Source organism: Neoarius graeffei, chromosome 1, assembly GCF_027579695.1.
Source record: "Neoarius graeffei isolate fNeoGra1 chromosome 1, fNeoGra1.pri, whole genome shotgun sequence".
NCBI lineage: Eukaryota > Metazoa > Chordata > Actinopteri > Siluriformes > Ariidae > Neoarius > Neoarius graeffei.
This window is the reverse complement of record NC_083569.1, coordinates 24,588,041-24,602,900: the sequence shown is the minus strand read 5'-3', so window position 1 is coordinate 24,602,900 and position 14,860 is coordinate 24,588,041. Positions and strand designations below refer to the sequence as shown.

The 14,860-nt window shown below is 44.1% G+C and overlaps 7 non-coding genes and 1 pseudogene across 7 annotated transcripts; 5 read left to right on the top strand and 3 right to left on the bottom strand.

The window, feature by feature from the left end:
* Positions 1-842: 842 nt before the first annotated feature.
* trnad-guc (transfer RNA aspartic acid (anticodon GUC)) lies at positions 843-914 on the bottom strand. Its single transcript has one exon. It is a non-coding gene; the product is annotated as a tRNA-Asp (tRNA).
* Positions 915-1,272: 358 nt separating this feature from the next.
* On the top strand, positions 1,273-1,386 carry LOC132899232 (U5 spliceosomal RNA). Its single transcript, XR_009656671.1, has one exon. It is a non-coding gene; the product is annotated as a U5 spliceosomal RNA (small nuclear RNA).
* A 188-nt stretch (positions 1,387-1,574) lies between these two features.
* Positions 1,575-1,771, top strand: LOC132898620 (U2 spliceosomal RNA). The gene has a single exon (XR_009656564.1). It is a non-coding gene; the product is annotated as a U2 spliceosomal RNA (small nuclear RNA).
* A 271-nt stretch (positions 1,772-2,042) lies between these two features.
* Positions 2,043-2,223, top strand: LOC132898202 (U2 spliceosomal RNA; annotated as a pseudogene).
* A 9,355-nt stretch (positions 2,224-11,578) lies between these two features.
* trnav-cac (transfer RNA valine (anticodon CAC)) lies at positions 11,579-11,651 on the bottom strand. The gene has a single exon. It is a non-coding gene; the product is annotated as a tRNA-Val (tRNA).
* An 87-nt stretch (positions 11,652-11,738) lies between these two features.
* Positions 11,739-11,810, top strand: trnag-ucc (transfer RNA glycine (anticodon UCC)). The gene has a single exon. It is a non-coding gene; the product is annotated as a tRNA-Gly (tRNA).
* A 1,527-nt stretch (positions 11,811-13,337) lies between these two features.
* Positions 13,338-13,410, bottom strand: trnav-uac (transfer RNA valine (anticodon UAC)). Its single transcript has one exon. It is a non-coding gene; the product is annotated as a tRNA-Val (tRNA).
* Positions 13,411-13,502: 92 nt separating this feature from the next.
* trnag-ucc (transfer RNA glycine (anticodon UCC)) lies at positions 13,503-13,574 on the top strand. Its single transcript has one exon. It is a non-coding gene; the product is annotated as a tRNA-Gly (tRNA).
* Positions 13,575-14,860: the final 1,286 nt, after the last annotated feature.

The window sequence follows — 14,860 nt, the reverse complement described above, 5'->3', positions numbered from 1 at the left end:
TCAAACCACATATCAGCAATAGCCAGTCATTCCAATTTAATTTACAACTTTCCAAATAAGACTTAGATCAAGTTTCTCCTGCCTTTCCTGTCTCTGTCTACAATTGCTCCCGGGGAGACTCCCAGAGCGTCCGGGAGACTAGGGATGTCTGAATTGTTTAATTTTGTTATTTAGTCTAGTCTTAGTACCCCACAGCAACCTCATAACTTTGGCCAACCAAAGCAACATTGGATTGGGGGTCGAGCGCGCGAGCCAATGGAAAAATCCAGGCTGCCAGTTCTCACTATCACGAGGGAGGTTTGCTAACACTCCATGTGCAAAGATAGGTTAGTGGGCGTCCATTAAATTAGCTAACTCAATTTTCTGATATTTACCTAAAAGCTAAAAACACAGAAAACTTTTTTTTTGTCTGACTTTTACTAGACTTAGAAATAGAATATTATTAGAAGAACATCATCAGAGGGTCTACCATTGGCAATTCATAATAGTCATAATTGACATTAACATTGACTTTAGGCATATTAAAGTATGGTCTATAGTTACTGGATTTATCTAGATCTGTTACTATTAATAAGATTTAATTGACACAAGATGTGGTTATTCATACACACATTTTATATACATATGCTCAAGGGCACTTCAGCCCAACACCACCCCATGTTAACCAAACTACATGTCTTTGAACTGTGGGGTTAACCAGAGCTGACACAGGGAGAACACGCAAACTCCACACAGAAAGGCCCCCGCCAGCCGCTGGGCTCAAACCCAGAACCTTCTTGCTGTGAGGCGACAGTGTGAACCACTCCATCCCCCTGCTGCACAAGTTAATAAATTTTTAAAGCCTCCCCGTCGGGGAATCGAACCCCGGTCTTCCGCATGACAGGCGGAGATACTGTCCACTATACTAACGAGGATGACGCAATAGCCTTCATTTATCAATAAAAAATGTGGTTTGGAAAGCACTTACTGCTGGGGTCAACAGCGTTCCTGTCAATAATCAAACTCCAGCTGATGTTTTCATATTTAATTTATAGGCCTACATCCGTGATATTGGACAGATCACACAGCACTCAACTGTTCCTTTTCAAAATTCAACACCACCCACCCCGCTTATCTATCTATCTATCTATCTATCTATCTATCTATCTATCTATCTATCATTCTTTCAAAAAAGCTCATTGGTCAGACATTTCTCTCCCTGCGTGCAATGGCTAATAAAGCTGTAAAGGCACCTCCAATACAGTGTCACTAACCTGATCCAGTGTTAAGTGCAGCTCATGTTTCTCTTCATTGACGCATAAATCTTTCGCCTTTTACTAAAGATTTCTGTGGAGAGAAATGTTAATGAGTTCAGTATATTTTTGCAGGCTTTGCTCTGGCAGAGCTGAACATTTTTAGTCAACAAATGTTAGAACTATTGATCGTTTTGCATTAAAGTATCTCCCACACGCCCCAAAAGATGATGTCTCTCTTCAAAAGGATCCAGCTGTTGGGGGCGGAGTCTAGCTGTGTTTACCTTTCTGGATTTTAATATGTGGAAGTGGTATATTTAAAGCCATTAGCTACAGTAAATTATCATTTTGCTGCATTTTGGCTAGGGTTAAGTGTAGTATCTATTCTAATCAATTTAATATTTGATTTGTTCTTTAAACGAGAGTATTATATCCAGCAGGTTTTTTTTTTTAGAGTAAGGAGTTGGGATTGGAGTTTGCTCTTTTCATATACCAATCTAATGTTATAGTACATCTGTCTTTGTTCTTGAGAAAGCTTTTTTCCCTTATTTAACACACTCTTTAAATGAAATTGATAAATGTTTTTTTAGAGTAGAGAATAAAAATAATTTTTTCCTTTTATTGTATACATTCATATGGTATTATAGTAGATTTAGGAATGGTTACCTTATTTTAAAAAAGAAAAAAAAATTATTTTGCCTGCCCTAACTTTTTTCCCTATTTTTTGGTTTTCTCCATGCTCAACAACACAGGTGTAGAATTGGGTGTGGGCGGTATGGGAGAGAAATGTTAACGAGTTTAACGTAAGTTATTGCTTTTCGGCCTTTTGGTTAAGGTCAAGTGTGGTATCTATTCTTATCAATTTAATATCTGATATGTTCTGTAAATGAAAATGTTATATCATGCAGATTATTTTTTTTTAGAACAGGGAGCTGGAATGGGGGTTTGCTCCTATCAACCTGATATTGTAGTATTTTCAGGAATAATGCCTTTGCTCAAAAAAAGGATTTTTTAATTCTTATTTGACACTCTTTAAGTGAAGTTAATAAATGTTTGTTTGTTTTTTACAGTAGAGAATTAAAATAGGAATTTGGTTCTTTTATTCTATACGCTCATGTGGTATTATACTAGATTTAGGAATGGTTACCGTATTTTAAAAAAGAAAGAAAAAAAATCTTTATTTTGCCTGCCCTAACTTTTTCCCTATTTTCTGGTTTTCTCCATGCTCAACAACACAGGTGTAGAATTGGGTGTGGGCGGTGTGGGCGTGTCCCTACCAATATTTCTGACTGAAGAAAAAAAAATCCCGCCCCGTGCGCGGTACACAAAGGGTTACTGTAGGTTTCCACTGGGCGAAACACCACGCCCAATTCGCTCATGAATATTCACTCTGGGGGCGTGGCCGCGAAAATAGCCCGCACTTTTGGCTACCGTGTCAATTAGCAAGTGCGGTTGCAGTGATGATGATGATAGTTTATTTCAAACATGTAAACAAACAATGAATAAATAAGCAGATAACAAGAAAAACAAAACAGCATTTGCAACAAGAACACGTAAAAAGCCACTAAATTAGAAAATAAACCTTAAATAATATAGGTAATAATAATATATCAAAACAAAAGAAAACAAGACAAAAATACAAACAAGCAGGGACGTGCACAGGATTATAGAGGGGCAGGGGCTCAAAGTCAGAAAAAGGGCAGCAAGTGCATTATTTTTTCCCCCGGTCCTTTCCAAAATATGGAACTGTAGAATTAAAATTAACATACTAAGAGGAAGGTACCGGTAAGTACTTAGCTATGTGTCCTGTGTTGGTGAAAGTGATATGCAATTGCCATTTCTTTTGTGTCAGCAAAATTGTCACTCACATTATCATAGGCTTGGAAGACATGCAAAGCAATAAAACACTGGTGCATTATTAGGCTTTTTTATTGTTAAAGATTTAACATTGAACAGTGAAACCTGAACTTTGAACAAATAAGTAAATAGCCTAATGGACAAAATGATAAAAAAAAATCAGTCCTTTTTCTCATAAGGTAGAAGCCTAACATTCCAGGGGCCTTAAAGCAGTAACCTTCTGGGGGCCATGTCCCTGTAGATATTAATGACCTCATTGTGATTTATCGGTATGTCTTTTTCAATCGAGAGGAGAAGGAAATCAGAGAGCCTCTCTTCTTTGCATAGGCTTCTGAGTACATTTTTCCAGGGCTTTGAACCAGAATTTTTTTCCGATTGGTTCGTTCCGAACAGAAACGGAATTTTAACGTTTCCGGTTTTGGGTTCCACCATTAAATAGAAGTTCCCGAACCGGTTAGAACAAAAAAATTTCGTTCCCGGAACGGTTAATTACGTTCCCTGTCAGCTGTTTAACAAATGGCTATAAAATTATGTCTCTGTCTCATCCAGCTTAAGCCAAATGTAGGCTAATTCTATTACAACCTTCATTAAATAAGACAAATAATTCAAAACAATTATTATTTCAAATGTTGGCGATTTGGATTCTCAGTATGTCTTCCCATCTACACAAACAGAAAAAGTGCCAAAAATGAAAGATAATTCGTTTAGTGTGTTACCAAAGGCTAGTCAGGCCCTATAGAGGGCTACCGCATGACGTCACCGCGCCGCAAGATTTTGTTAGGCGCCATATTGGAAGGCCAAGTACACATCTATGCAAGTACATACATACATAAAACAAACTACAGCTGAAATGTAGCCAGGGCCGGTTCTGCCCTAATCTGGACCCGGGTGCAACATCGCACAACCCCCCCCCCCCCCCCCCCCAAAAAAAAAAAAAAACACCAGTCTAAATCAGGACAACCATCACATAACTATAACTATAAACATTTTATATCAACTATTTTAACTAAATGGGCTATAATAAATAAGCCTGCAGGCAGCCACGGCAGGCTGCCTCAGAAAAGTAACCATTCAATGACACCAACTGGAAGCCTGCAGCCACGGCGGGCTGCCTTAAAAAGTTAGTAACCATTTGTCCTACCTTAAAACTCGTTTTGCATTTTCTGCCTTCTTTTTTGTATTTTCGACCCTCCGTTTATTTTCTTTCCTTTTCTGAAAACCCGATTTGTGTCCAGACATTTTGTTCTGCTACCAACGAACTAACTCGTCAGGTCTCGTCTCTCGAGCCCGCGATGAAGAGCAACAATTGATACATTTTTACAAACAGCCAATAGGGAGGTTGCAACGTTCAGGCTCTTCTTTGCTCAGACACTCAGTAATTCACTTATTATCACATGGAGATGTGATAGCAGTCCACCTTCCCACTCTCTCCATTCAGTCAGTGAACGTCACACAGGAAGTGAACCCCAGCGGGTCATAGAAACTTGCGCAGGAGAAGAATGACTTTTATTTGTAGGCTACAGAAACTTTGAGGAACGAAATAAAAACCGGTATTAACCGGTTACCATTATTTTTAATAAGCGTTTCTGTTCCGGAACATAAAAAATAATAAAGTTTCTGGTTTCATTTCTGTTCCATGTGAAATAGAAAAAGTTCCCGGTTTTCGTTTTCATTCCTAGAACCGGTTCAAAGCCCTGCATTTTTCACCAGCTTTTGTTTTTGTTTTTTTTGTCAAACATAACCCACATTTGATTTGAGCACATTGGGGAAGAGGTCAACGACTAGTTATATATACAAGAGGAGAATGTAAGCTTCCCGACGATATATGATGCTTGCATGTACACCGAAGCACGCCCGAGGCAATCGATTGTGAACAGTAACAGGTCAGGTCATGTCGGTTAACAAGCAGGTTATTAAACTACAGAGACTTAAATTACTCGCACAAATGTCAGTAGCCCTGAAACGACACAGGCTCGCGGAGACTCACAAGAAACGTGTGCAACAGAAAGAAACGTCTAAATCTATGGATGCTTTCCTCCGACCTAAAAACGACTCTCTAGCTGGCAAAGTGACTGCGGCAGAGGTGACGAGTGTGTATCACACTGCCCAACACGCAATATCATATCGGGCAGGAGATTGTGGCACAAAGCTAGCTGCAACGATGTATCAGGACTCCGACATTGCAAAGATGATGGCATGTGGTCGGACAAAGGCAGAAGCCATCGTCACGGACGTGCTTGCCCCTGCCTCCGTCGAAGATTGCTTGAAAGTCCTCAGAAGACCACTGAATGAGCAACGAGAGACAACAACCAAAGGTAAAGTTAAAAGTTATATTAATGGATGTAACAGTGTTGCGTTAGCTATCTAGCTAACGTCAGTGAAAAAAATTAATTTAATTCTGTCTCTTATCTCTCTTCCTTATTTCATTCAGATGCATACATGTCAACCTATACGGAATGTCCGTATTTTATATGGATTTGATTCAATAAACGTAGTATACGGGCGTACAAATAAAGTTATACGGATTCTTTAAAAAAACTTCAATATTTATTTAGAGCTATAATAAATTCCCACGATGATAAAAGAGCGCATAACATTTACAAACGTACTGTACGCCACAGAAAGCACAAACAGCCAGTAAAGAGTCTTATGAAATCGCGCGTTATCTTGTGGTAGCGAGACTTCGTTCCACTTTTGATCATGCGCACACCGCATTGCAAGAATCCCGCCAACCAGGAAGTATTTTGTTTGAAATGCTTATTTCCATCTGAGCGACTTTCACTAGCGACTGAAAAGATTCTGAATGGGCACTCCGGCAAGATCAACACAGACACTTGCTGTGACATGCAGCCTAGTGAGTATTGGTGCAGAGTGCTAAAAAAGCTGTCATGGAGTACAATTCAGAACATTAGAGTGGCACTTTGTGTTTTTGTCGAACATTGGAGCTTTGTATTCATTCTGAAGGTTTATTGTTATTAATATTGAATAAAAAGTAACTGGGATATATCATTGTTAATTATCATTCAAATTTTAGGTAAATTATTTTAATTTGCATCTTATACGGATTTTATAAGGGGAATACGGATTTTGGAGGTTGGCTCTACAGGTTTGATTGACCAAAGGTTGACATGTATGCAGATGCTGGTGAGTCCTAAACGTGTCCCCAAAGGCCTAAAGGTGTCCCCAAACACAGAAGAGTTTTTGCTGTGGTTGTGAGTTAAGAGACTTTTTTTCTACTGTTTCTGTGGTGCTGAGCCACTACAATTCCTGTTAATCCACTGAAAACTAAATGGAGACTTGTCACTATTCCTGCTGTACTGATGCACTGCAAAGCCTCAGACTCAATATTATATTATGATTGATTTAAAGTGAATAAATTGTAATGGAAAATAAATAAAATTGAGTAGCTTCAGTAAATCATAAGTGGAAGTGTGTCTGTTAAGTCATTGAATGGTCAAAATATTATGAATGTTTATTTAAAAAAAAACACATTTGGTGGCCTGTTCATGACCATACATCACCAATAACAGCAGAATAGTGTATTATTGATATACCATGTAAGGTAGTATGTGCTAGAAATGGGTAAACCACTATCTGTGAGTCTTCCAGCGGCCGGCGCGGCGCCGTCCCACATTGTCCCTCAAAAACATACCCCTTTTCCCCCCTTGGGTTTATGAACAGGTGGTCACCCTACCCTACAAACGCCCAGATGTCATGTCAATACAGTTTGAAAGGGCTAACTGTTAGACCACAGCTCACATGTTCCAGCTGCCTCACTGTCCGCCTCCTCTGTTATCATTGTGGCAGCGCGCGCAGCGGCTTCTTCCCTCTCACTCAGTCCGTGCATGCCCTCTCTCTGGCCGCACGCGAGCAGAGCAGCAATGGACAGAGAAGCGGCAGCTTAACGCACACAGCCACCCCGGATTACAGCGCACACAACCACCCCGGATTACAGCGCACACAACCACCCCGGATTACAGCGCACACAACCACCCCGGATGACAGCGCACACAACCACCCCGGATTACAGCGCACACAACCACCCCGGATTACAGCGCACACAACCACCCCGGATTACAGCGCACACAACCACCCCGGATTACAGCGCACACAGCCACCCCGGATTACAGCGCACACAGCCACCCCGGATTACAAGAACATTGGTAGATAGCCGTTTATTGTTTTTGTACCGCCGTTGTTTTAAACTTCTAACAGGACTGTATTATTTATTATTAGGATTATTATTATTATTATTATTATTTTAAAAGGGCAATATTTAATTCGAGGCATATATATATATATATATACGCACACACACACACACACACACATATATATATATATATATATATATATATATATATATATATATATATATATATATATATATATATATATATACTGTATATTACTTATTATTTCAACTCTTCAGATATCAATTCTCTATGACTATATCCAGGGGCGGAGCTGGGGGGGCAGGAGGGGCCGTGGCCACCCCAGGGCACGCCTTGGCCCCGCCCTGGCCACCCCAGGGCTGGACAATAAAATTTATAAAACCGGTATGTCCCACAAAATGTTAGTTCCGCCCGCTGGATTTTTGTTCCGCCTATTTGGTTTCTGCGGGGATGCATATTACTGTAGCACATAAACGTTTCGCGTGTTCAAGCAGCAGGTGGTATCAGATAGTCATGCTCTAGTCCTACAACACAACAACCTACGAACTACGTGAATGTGCGATTAATTTGGGAGGTAAGTTATTCATCTCTTATACTTTCTTCAAGTTCTCACTTTGTAGATATACAGTTACAATTCTGTCCTCAGACAATTCAGAGTTTCCAGAAATCTCCTGAGTTTCCAGAAATCTCCACTTTGCCTGGGGTTTTCGAAAGTATCCGTTTTCAGTGACTGAAACCTTCGTTTACATGTAAATGCAACCGTATAGATAAATATGTGTCTTTATAGATATCCGGCTACAGTGGGATTTGTGCTGTGTGCACACATAGATAGATACTAGATACACAGTAGCTATAGAGAAGTTGTGTGATTGTTTATATTAATGTGTGTGAGATGTTGTGTGTAACTGGTGGGAGTACACATTGATTAATAATTGTCACACTCATACATACACAACACTCATGCATTCTCTCAACACACACTGTCCCCCTACCCCTCTCATGCGCCACATTTCTATATTTACATGTAACACACTCACTCATACACAACACTTATGCACTCTCTTAACACACTGTCTATCTCTCTCACACACACACACACACACACACAGTTTGTGCACTACATTTCTATATTTACATGTAACATTCATACACTCTCAACACAGACACACAACTCATGCACTAAATTTTTATATTTAAATGTAACACTCATGCACTGTCTTAACACTCACTCTCTCTCTCACTCATATATGAACACACTTCACTCTCTTAACACACACTATGTCTTTCTCTCACTCACTATAAGATACAACTCATGCACTCTCAACACACACCCTCTCTTACACACACACACTACTCATGCATGATGCACTACATTTCTATATTTACATGTAACACACTCACTGGTATACCCAACACTCGTGCACTCTCAACACACACACACCACTCATGCACTACATTTCTATATTCACATATAACACACACAACACTCATGCACTCTGAACATACACTCTCTCTCTCACACACACACAACTTATGCACTTCATTTTTGTATTTACATGTAACATATCTTCACACACACAGAGCTCATCTATATCTACATGCAGTGCACATACTCCCCCCCCCCCTCTCACACACACACCACTCATGCACTACACCTCATCTATGTCATGTGTTACATCAGTGTAACACTTTCACTCACTCACACACAAACACATTTTGTAACTTAACACATTTAGTTTGTACAGTACTTACAATGGACAATATCACAACGTGTTGTAAGTGTTTACATATGTTGTATGTATGAGTTAAGTATACAAGTATTTTCCTTTACCTGAGCAAAGCACTCTTTATTCAAGCCTGACTAATATCCTTACTACTTCCCAGGTGCCTGAGGCAGGTGATCTTTTAGTTTTTACTTCTGCATTTTAGTGGTGATCGTTAAAATCCTGATGCTTAACTAGAGTAAACAAGTTGGATGGTTTCTTTGTTTTGCAGACGCTTTATGTTACATAAATAAATGAAAACATTAATTTCTGACCTCTTGGCTCACATGGGTTTTGTTCATGAGTTAGGCACCAGATATGCCACCAGATACATCAGAATACAGGAAATCAAATCTAGCTAATTCAAAATTTCCCGGGGGAGGACCCCCGGACCCCCTCACCTCACCTTTATTTAGTCACAGCATGGCCACCCCCTGTATATCCTTGGCCCCCCTTTGGCCACCCCATGTAAAAAATCCTGGCTACGCCACTGAATTCAACACTGGGGATTTTGCTGTTTGTGTTTGGTGATGGTTTATGCTCAAAGCCTGATGAGTCCACTTCTTACTGTGGTTATTTTCTGTGTTCTTCAATACTCTCACTCCTGCTATAATTGACCTTAAAAGATGCTGAAAAATCAGCATTCTATTGCACTGTATACATTCGACACAGACTGTCCATTCCATTGTGTTGAAGCGGAATGCATGTGCACTACCACAACTGGATCGGCATATTCAAAAAACAAATAAATAAACAAACTCACCGCTATTTCTGCCCAGCTTCAAACCAAGGACCTTTCGTGTGTTAGACAAACGTGACAACCACTACACTACAGAAACTGCAGCTTGTGGACCAATCAGCTGTCGCCTGGGCCTCAAATTAAGAAGCAATGGCACTGAGGCATTTGTCCACAGGCCAGGTATGCAGCGTTGGTGGTATAGTGGCTAGCATAGCTGCCTTCCAAGCAGTTGACGTGGGTTTGATTCCCGGCCAACGTGCACCCTTTAACGCTTTGTTTCCCTGAAGAAAGGCAAACAGCGTGGCGAGGAAAGGGCAGGAACGGATCGGTTGCTTGTCACTGCCTTGCCAAGGAGGTGACTGAGGGCCACTCCTTCTGCTTTCCGCTTGCGTTGCATGCAGTTGAATAGCATCGGTTTGCGCAAACCTGGGTGTGCGAAAAGACAACGCTTCAGGACACGGGCGCCTGCGTGCTTGTCTTTTGTTGGTGGCAAGCTGCTTCTTTGCATGTTTTCCACAAACAGAGGACTGCACAGTCACGGTTTGAGAGTCAATTAGCAAATGTGTCTGAATGTTGGCCGGCAAATACTCGTTGAGACATGATGAAGCATTCCAGACTCAATGCCACTTTGCAGCGTTCTGATGCCGTGTGCAGCCCTGTTGACCTGACCTCACTCCGTAAACGAGCAACCAAGTGGCATTTGAGAACACCACCTCCCCGTGACGAATTGCAATGTCCATGATTCCACAGTCAACAGAAATGCAGATCGTGCCCGATTTTGTTTTTAAAGCAGCCGTCACGGACCTTGATGGAAAACCAGAGAGGCAGGGAAACCATGCAAACGAGGTTTTGTCCCGACGGTCGTCTGCACCTAGGAGAACATGACAACCACTAAGCTACAGAAAGCAATCCGGTCACGTTAAGGGTCTGTCTTTCTGGCTGTTTCGAGGGTACCTGATTTTAGCAAGGCGATAACTGGACGTTAAGGGAAGCAGAGCTCAAAAGGCAAAGCATGGCTCTGCCAGGTTCCGCAGGAGCGTCTATTCGCTTGTCAGGTGAAAGGGGAAACCACTGCACAGCGGAAAACACGCGAAGCTTTTTCAGCGTCTCGGTTTGGGACTGTTCCAAAAGGCATGGACGGAGCAGAGATGGCAGCTCGACATTTGTTCGCCGCCAAGTTCAAGAAAACGAGCACCGATTCCGCCCGGTTTCGAATCGGGGACCGTTCTCGTGTTAAGCGAACGTGGCAGCCGCTACAGCACAGAAACCACGCGTGCGTTAGCTCTTGCCTGGGCCTCAAGAAGAACACAGATCACGCTTAAGCGACTGTCACGAGGATAGGGGCACGGCCTTGGCGTCGTAGAGATGAGCTGGTGGTCGAGTGTGACGAGGATCAGCACTGAAAAGCGCTGCAACAACATCACGGGAAGAAATCAAATGCCTTGTCTGGACCGGCCAAGGCGGTGACTGAGGACTGTTCCTTCCGCTTTCCACGAGCCACGTAAGTAGTTGTTTGCAGGGTTGAATGACATCAGTTTGCCCGTGCGTACGTTCGACCCATGAAGCGGTGAACAACACGGGCTCCTGCGTGTTTTCCTTTCGTTGGCAACAAGCGACAGGTGTATATTTGTCCACAAACAGAGAACTGGAGAGTCATTGTGTAAGATTTGTTCAGCAAATGTGTCCATACCTTGGCTGGTGAAAAGCAAACACTTCCGTAGTTGGCACGGTCAGAGCAGTGATCACAGCTCAGCAGTCACACAAAAAATAAATAAATAAATAAATAAATAAATAAATAAACCCACCCACCGCTGTTTCTGCCCGGTTTCGAACCGGGGACCTTTCGTGTGTGAGACGAACGTGATAACCACTACACTACAGAAACCTCAGCGCTTGGACCGATCAGCTGTTGCCTGGGCCTCAAGTTCAGAAGCAATGGCACTTAGGCATTTGTCCCCAGGCCAGGCACGCAGCGTTGGTGGTATAGTGGCTAGCATAGCTGCCTTCCAAGCAGTTGACCCGGGTTCGATTCCCGGCCAACGCACACCCTTTAACGCTTCGTTTCTCTGATGAAAGGCAGAGAGCGTGGCCAGGCACCCGGGAGGAAACGGATCGGTTGCTCGTCACTGCCTTGCCAAGGAGGTGACTGAGGGCCGCTCCTTCTGCTTTCCGCTCGCGTTGCATGCAGTTGAATGGCATCGGTTTGCGCAAACCTGGGCGTGCTTCAAGGACACGGGCGCCTGCGTGCTTGTCTTTCGTTGGCGGCAAGCTGCTTCTTTGCATGTTTTCCACAAACGGAGGACTGCACAGTCACGGTTTGAGAGTCAATAAGGAAATGTGTCTGAATGTTGGCCGGCAAATACTCGTTGAGACATGATGAAGCATTCCAGACTCAATGCCACTTTGCAGCGTTCTGATGCCGTGTGCAGCCCTGTTGACCTGACCTCACTCCGTAAACGAGCAACCAAGTGGCATTTGAGAACACCACCTCCCCGTGACGAATTGCAATGTCCATGATTCCACAGTCAACAGAAATGCAGATCGTGCCCGATTTTGTTTTTAAAGCAGCCGTCACGGACCTTGATGGAAAACCAGAGAGGCAGGGAAACCGTGCAAACGAGGTTTTGTCCCGACGGTCGTCTGCACCTAGGAGAACATGACAACCACTAAGCTACAGAAAGCAATCCGGTCACGTTAAGGGTCTGTCTTTCTGGCTGTTTCGAGGGTACCTGATTTTAGCAAGGTGATAACTGGACGTTAAGGGAAGCAGAGCTCAAAAGGCAAAGCATGGCTCTGCCAGGTTCCGCAGGAGCGTCTATTCGCTTGTCAGGTGAAAGGGGAAACCACTGCACAGCAGAAAACACGCGAAGCTTTTTCAGCGTCTCGGTTTGGGACTGTTCCAAAAGGCACGGACGGAGCAGAGATGGCAGCTCGACCTTTGTTCGCCGCCAAGTTCAAGAAAACGAGCACCGATTCCGCCCGGTTTCGAATCGGGGACCGTTCTCGTGTTAAGCGAACGTGGCAGCCGCTACAGCACAGAAACCACGCGTGCGTTAGCTCTTGCCTGGGCCTCAAGAAGAACACAGATCACGCTTAAGCGACTGTCACGAGGATAGGGGCACGGCCTTGGCGTCGTAGAGATGAGCTGGTGGTCGAGTGTGACGAGGATCAGCACTGAAAAGCGCTGCAACAACATCACGGGAAGAAATCAAATGCCTTGTCTGGACCGGCCAAGGCGGTGACTGAGGACTGTTCCTTCCGCTTTCCACGAGCCACGTAAGTAGTTGTTTGCAGGGTTGAATGACATCAGTTTGCCCGTGCGTACGTTCGACCCATGAAGCGGTGAACAACACGGGCTCCTGCGTGTTTTCCTTTCGTTGGCAACAAGCGACAGGTGTATATTTGTCCACAAACAGAGAACTGGAGAGTCACTGTGTAAGATTTGTTCAGCAAATGTGTCCATACCTTGGCTGGTGAAAAGCAAACACTTCCGTAGTTGGCACGGTCAGAGCAGAGATCACAGCTCAGCAGTCACTCAAAAAATAAAAAAATAAATAAACCCGCCCACCGCTGTTTCTGCCCGGTTTCGAACCGGGGACCTTTCGTGTGTAAGACGAACGTGATAACCACTACACTACAGAAACCTCAGCGCTTGGACCGATCAGCTGTTGCCTGGGCCTCAAGTTCAGAAGCAATGGCACTTAGGCATTTGTCCCCAGGCCAGGCCTGGCACGCAGCGTTGGTGGTATAGTGGCTAGCATAGCTGCCTTCCAAGCAGTTGACCCGGGTTCGATTCCCGGCCAACGCACACCCTTTAACGCTTCGTTTCTCTGATGAAAGGCAGAGAGCGTGGCCAGGCACCCGGGAGGAAACGGATCGGTTGCTCGTCACTGCCTTGCCAAGGAGGTGACTGAGGGCCGCTCCTTCTGCTTTCCGCACGCGTTGCATGCAGTTGAATGGCATCGGTTTGCGCAAACCTGGGCGTGCTTCAAGGACACGGGCGCCTGCGTGCTTGTCTTTCGTTGGCGGCAAGCTGCTTCTTTGCATGTTTTCCACAAACGGAGGACTGCACAGTCACGGTTTGAGAGTCAATAAGGAAATGTGTCTGAATGTTGGCCGGCAAATACTCGTTGAGACATGATGAAGCATTCCAGACTCAATGCCACTTTGCAGCGTTCTGATGCCGTGTGCAGCCCTGTTGACCTGACCTCACTCCGTAAACGAGCAACCAAGTGGCATTTGAGAACACCACCTCCCCGTGACGAATTGCAATGTCCATGATTCCACAGTCAACAGAAATGCAGATCGTGCCCGATTTTGTTTTTAAAGCAGCCGTCACGGACCTTGATGGAAAACCAGAGAGGCAGGGAAACCGTGCAAACGAGGTTTTGTCCCGACGGTCGTCTGCACCTAGGAGAACATGACAACCACTAAGCTACAGAAAGCAATCCGGTCACGTTAAAGGTCTGTCTTTCTGGCTGTTTCGAGGGTACCTGATTTTAGCAAGGCGATAACTGGACGTTAAGGGAAGCAGAGCTCAAAAGGCAAAGCATGGCTCTGCCAGGTTCCGCAGGAGCGTCTATTCGCTTGTCAGGTGAAAGGGGAAACCACTGCACAGCAGAAAACACGCGAAGCTTTTTCAGCGTCTCGGTTTGGGACTGTTCCAAAAGGCACGGACGGAGCAGAGATGGCAGCTCGACATTTGTTCGCCGCCAAGTTCAAGAAAACGAGCACCGATTCCGCCCGGTTTCGAATCGGGGACCGTTCTCGTGTTAAGCGAACGTGGCAGCCGCTACAGCACAGAAACCACGCGTGCGTTAGCTCTTGCCTGGGCCTCAAGAAGAACACAGATCACGCTTAAGCGACTGTCACGAGGATAGGGGCACGGCCTTGGCGTCGTAGAGATGAGCTGGTGGTCGAGTGTGACGAGGATCAGCACTGAAAAGCGCTGCAACAACATCACGGGAAGAAATCAAATGCCTTGTCTGGACCGGCCAAGGCGGTGACTGAGGACTGTTCCTTCCGCTTTCCACGAGCCACGTAAGTAGTTGTTTGCAGGGTTGAATGACATCAGTTTGCCCGTGCGTACGTTCG